Source organism: Arachis duranensis, chromosome 2 (genome assembly GCF_000817695.3).
Source record: "Arachis duranensis cultivar V14167 chromosome 2, aradu.V14167.gnm2.J7QH, whole genome shotgun sequence".
Lineage (NCBI taxonomy): Eukaryota > Viridiplantae > Streptophyta > Magnoliopsida > Fabales > Fabaceae > Arachis > Arachis duranensis.
Genome location: NC_029773.3, coordinates 64,555,934 through 64,561,854, shown reverse-complemented (window position 1 = coordinate 64,561,854; position 5,921 = coordinate 64,555,934). Strand labels below are relative to the sequence as shown.

Genomic DNA, 5,921 nt, shown 5'->3' with positions numbered 1-5,921 from the left:
TTGTTTTTAGTATGTTTTTAGTATCTTTTAGTTAGTTTTTAGTATATTTTTAGTAGTTTTTAGTTAAAATTCACTTTTCTGGACTTTACTATGAGTTTGTGTGTTTTTCTGTGATTTCAGGTATTTTCTGGCTGAAATTGAGGGTACTGAGCAAAAATCTGATTCAGAGACTGAAAAGGACTGCAGATGCTGTTGGATTCTGACCTCCCTGCACTCGAAGTGGATTTTCTGGAGCTACAGAAACCCAATTGGCGCGCTCTCAACGGCGTTGGAAAGTAGACATCCTGGGCTTTCCAGCAATGTATAATAGTCCATACTTTGCTCGAGATTTAATGGCCCAAACCGGCGTAGCAAATCAGCCTCAGAATTTCCAGCGTTTAACGCTGGAACTGGCATAAAACTTGGAGTTAAACGCCCAAACTGGCATGAAAGCTGGCGTTTAACTCCAGAAAAGGTCTCTAGACGAAAATTCTTCATTGCTCAGCCCAAGCACACACTAAGTGGACCCAGAAGTGGATTTTTACGTCATTTACTCATTTCTGTTACACCTTAGGTTACTAGTTTACTATTAATAGGATCTTTTGACATTGTATCTGTACCTCATGACACTTTACACGTTTCTTTGTGTACCTTCCACGGCATGAGTCACTAAACCCCATGGTTGGGGGTGAGGAGCTCTGCTGTGTCTTGATGGATTAATGCAATTACTACTGTTTCTTATTCAATCATGCTTGCTTCCATTCTAAGATATCACTTGCTCTTAACCCGGATGAATGTGATGATCTATGACACTCATCATCATTCTCAACTATGAACGTGTGCCTGACAACCACCTCTGTTCTATTTTAGATTAAGTAGATATCTCTTGGACTCTTTAATCGGAATCTTCGTGGTATAAGCTAGAACTGATGGCGGCATTCAAGAGAATCCGGAAGGTCTAAACCTTGTCTGTGGTATTCTGAGTAGGATTCAATGATATTTCATGTTCTTTTGCTTTTCACAATCAATCCTGATAATTTCTGATATCCTGACTAAGATTTACAAGATAACCATAGCTTGCTTCAAGCCGACAATCTCCGTGGGATCGACCCTTACTCACGTAAGGTATTACTTGGACGACCCAGTGCACTTGCTGGTTAGTTGTGCGGGGTTGCAAAAGTGTGATTGCAATTTCGTGCACCAGATGTAAAGGCTTTTAACCTTCACTAATACGTCATCTACTAATTCATAAGCTTGTCTTACTGACTTGTCTGCCATTTGTAATGAGAATATGGCAGATTGTACCTCAATGATTCCCAACTTCTCCATTACAGAGAGTGGCATAAGATTTATACCTGACCCTAGGTCACACAGAGCTTTTTCAAAGATCATGGTGCCTATGGTGCAGGGTATTACGAATTTGCCAAGATCTTGTCTCTTTTGAGGTAAAGTTTGCTGAACCCATGTATCTAGTTCACTAATGAGCAAGGGAGGTTCACCTTTCCAAGTCTCATTACCAAATAACTTGGCATTCAGCTTTATGATAGCTCCTAAATATTAAGCAACTTGCTCTCCAGTTACATCTTCATCCTCTTCAGAGGAAGAATAGTCTTCAGAGCTCATGAATGGCAGAAGGAGGTTTAATGGAATCTCTATGGTCTCTATATGAGCCTCAGATTCCTTTGGGTCCTCAATAGGGAACTCCTTCTTGCTTGAGAGACGTCCCATGAGGTATTCCTCATTGGGATTCACGTCCTCTCCTTCCTCCCATATTCGGCCATATTGATTATATCAATGGCCTTGCACTCTCTTTTTGGATTTTCTTCAATTTTGCTTGGGAGAGTACTAGGAGGAGTTTCAGTGACTTTCTTACTCAGCTGGCCCACTTGTGCTTCCAAATTTCTGATGGAGGACCTTGTTTCACTCATGAAGCTTAGAGTGGCCTTAGACTGATCAGAGACTATATTTGCTAAGTTAGAGGTGCTTTGCTCAGAATTCTCTGTCTGTTGCTGAGAAGATGATGGAAAAGGCTTGCCATTGCTAAACCTGTTTCTTCCACCATTATTAAAGCCTTGTTGAGGCTTTTGTTGATCCTTCCATGAGAAATTTGGATGATTTCTCCATGATGAGTTATAGGTGTTTCCATAAGGTTTACCCATATAATTTACCTCTGCTATTGCAGGGTTCTCAGGATCATAAGCTTCTCCTTCAGAAGATGCCTCTTTAGTACTATTGGATGCATTTTGCCATCCATTCAGACTTTGAGAAATTATGTTGACTTGCTGAGTCAACATTTTGTTCTGAGCCAATATGGCATTCAGAGCATCAATTTCAAGAACTCCCTTCTTTTGAGGCGTCCCATTATTCACGGAATTCCTCTCAGAAGTGTACATGAACTGGTTATTTGCAACCACGTCAATAAGTTCTTGAGCTTTTGCAGGCATTTTCTTTAGGTGAATGGATCCACCTGCAGAATGGTCCAGTGACATTTTAGAGAACTCAGATAAACCATAATAGAATATATCTATCATGGTCCATTCTGAAAACATGTCAGAAGGACATCTTTTGGTCATCTGCTTGTATCTTTCCCAAGCTTCATAGAGGAATTCACCATCTTTTTGTTTGAAGGTCTAAACATCCACTCTAAGCTTGCTCAGATTTTGAGGAGGAAAGAACTTAGCCAAGAAGGCCGTGACCAGCTTATCCCATGAGTCCAGGCTATCCTTAGGTTATGAATCCAACCATGTTCTAGCTTTGTCTCTTACAGCAAAAGGGAAAAGCATGAGCCTGTAGACTTCAGGATCTACTCCATTCGTCTTTACAGTCTCACAGATCTGCAAGAACTCCTGTTGCATTAGAGCAACTAGTTGAGGTTTTAGCTCAAAATTATTTGCTCCAATGGTAGGGATTGAGATGCTTCTTCCATCAAACTTGGAAGTAGGTGTAGTATAATCACTAAGCATCCTCCTTGCATTATTGTTGTTAGGTTCGGCTGCCATGTCCTTTTCTTGTTCAAAAATTTCAGTAAGGTTATCTCTGGATTCTTGTAATTTAGCTTCTCTTAGTTTCCTCTTCAGAGTCCTTTCAGGTTCCGGATCAGCTTAAACAAGAATGCCTTTTTCCTTATTCCTGCTCATATGAAAGAGAAGAGAACAGAAAAAGAAGAGGAATCCTCTATGTCACAGTAAAGAGGTTCCTTATTGTTAGTGGAAGAAGAAAGGGAATAAGAATGAAAAAGAATGAATAGTCTGAACACAAGCGTGAAGATGGGTTCAGATTCTTGAGGTGAAGAGAAGTATTAGTAAATAAATAAATAAATAGAATAAGATGAGAGAGAGAAGTTTTTGAAAATAATTTTTTAAGAAGGAGTTAATGATTTTCGAAAATTAAGATAAGAAATAAAATTAAAATTAAAAGTTGAAACAATTAATTAATTTGAGAAAAATTTTGAAAAAGGGGGAAATATTTTCAAAAATTAGAGAGGGAGAAGTAGTTAAGTTGTTTTGAAAAAGATAAGAAACAAACAAAAAGTTAGTTAGTTAATTGAAAATTAATTTTGAAAAGATAAGAAGATAAGAAGTTGGAAAAGATATTTTAAATTCAAAATTTTGAAAAAGATAAAATTTTTGAAAAAGATATGATATAAAAGATATGATTAAAAAGATTTAATTTTTAAAATTAAAATTGATTACTTGACTAACAAGAAACTAAAAGATATGCTTCTAGAATTTAAAGATTGAACCTTTCTTAACAAAAAAGTAACAAACTTCAAATTTTTGAATCAATCATATTACTTGTTAGTAAATTTTCGAAAATTTTGAAATAAAATTAAGAAAAATATTTTTGAAAAATTAAAATAAAAAATTCGAAAATAAATAAAAAATGAAAAAGAATTGATTTTTGAAAAAGATTTTGAAAAGATAAGATTTTTAAATTTTGAAATTTTGACTTGACTTATAAGAAACAAATAATTTTAAAATTTTTTGACTAAGTCAACCCAAATTTTTGAAATTTTGAGAGAAAAAAAAGAAAAGATATTTTTTTATTTTTAAATTTTTAATGATGAGAGAGAAAAACACAATTATGACCCAAAACATGAAAATTTTAGATCAAAACCAATGATGCATGCAAGAACACTATGAATGTCAAGATGAACACCAAGAACACTTTGAAGATCATAATGAACATCAAGAACCTATTTTTGAAAAATTTTTGATGCAAAGAAAACATGCAAGATACCAAACTTAGAAATCTTTAATGTTTAGACACTATGAATGCAAGAATGCATATGAAAAATAACCAAAGATGCAAAACAAGAAAATATGAAGATCAAACAAGAAAGTTCATTAAGAACAACTTGAAGATCATGATGAATGCAATGCATGAATGCAATTTTCGAAAAATGCAAGATGAATATGCAATTGACACCAAACTTAAAACTTGACACAAGACTCTAACAAGAAACACAAAATATTTTTTATTTTTATGATTTTTTAATTTTTTTTTATATTTTCTTTTATTAATTTTTCGTAAATATGAAAAAGAAAATAAGAAATTCAAAAATTTTTAATATGAATTCCAGGAATCATGCAATGTTAGTCTAAAGCTTCAGTCCAGGAATTAGACATGGCTTACTAGCCAGCCAAGCTTTTGTGAAAGCTCCGGTCCAAAACACTAGACATGACCAATGGCCAGCCAAGCTTTAGCATACAAATCAGACATGCAACAGTTGATATTTCATCAAATTAACTTGCCTCTATGCTGATGGTTTGGAAGCCTCAGTCCAAAAGAATTTAGACATGGCTTTACAGCCAGCCAGGCTTCAACATGCTTTATGAAACTCTAGAATTATTTCTTAAAAATTCTGAAGAACAGGATAAGTAATATATTTTTTTTCAAAAATTAAGAACAATAAAACAAAATAAAATAAAATAAAATTACCCAATTTGAGCAACAAGATGAGCCGTCAGTTGTCCATACTCAAACAATCCCTGGCAACGGCACCAAAAACTTGGTGCACGAAATTGTGATCATCAACAATGGCGCCAAAAACTTGGTAGCGCTCTCAAATATGAATCACACTTTGTCACAACTTCGCACAACTAACCAGCAAGTGCACTGGGTCGTCCAGGTAATACCTTACGTGAGTAAGGGTCGATCCCACGGAGATTGTTGGTATGAAGCAAGTTATGGTCATCTTGTAAATCTCAGTTAGGCGGATAATAAATGGTTATGGAGTTTTCGAATAATAATAATAAATAAACATAAAATAAAGATAGAAATACTTATGTAAATCATTGGTGAGAATTTCAGATAAGTGTATGGAGATGCTGTGTTCCTTTTGAATTTCTGCTTTCCTACAGCTTTCATCCAATCCTTCTTACTCCTTTCCATGGTAAGCTGTATGTAAGGCATCACCGTTGTCAATGGCTACATCCCATCCTCTCAGTGAAAAAGGCCCAAATGCTCTTGTCACAGCACGGCTAACCATCTGTCGGTTCTCGATCATGTTGGAATAGAATCCCTTGATTCTTTTGCGTTTGTCAACACGCCCAACAATCGTGAGTTTGAAGCTCGTCACAGTCATTCAATCCTTGAATCCTACTCGGAATACCACAGACAAGGTTTAGACTTTTCGGATTCTCATGAATGCCGCCATCAATCTAGCCTATACCACGAAGACTCTGATCTCATGGAATGGAAGGCTCAGTTGTCAGGTGAGGGCAACCATGCGTCGTGCATCAGAAATCCAAGAGATATATACTCTAGCTCTCGCTTGTAGAACGGAAGTGGCTGTCAAGCACGCGTTCATAGGGATAGATGATGATGAGTGTCAGGGATCATCACATCTATCTGGTTGAAGTACGAGTAATATCTTAGAATAGAAATAAGAGTGAATTGAATAAAAGATAGTAGTAATTGCATTAAAACTCGAGGTACAG

The 5,921-nt window shown here is 35.9% G+C and overlaps 1 non-coding gene across 1 annotated transcript; it reads left to right on the top strand.

Annotated features, from left to right (window-relative positions):
* Positions 1-2,526: 2,526 nt before the first annotated feature.
* LOC127745047 (small nucleolar RNA R71) lies at positions 2,527-2,630 on the top strand. The gene has a single exon (XR_008006236.1). It is a non-coding gene; the product is annotated as a small nucleolar RNA R71 (small nucleolar RNA).
* The last annotated feature ends 3,291 nt before the right edge of the window (positions 2,631-5,921 follow it).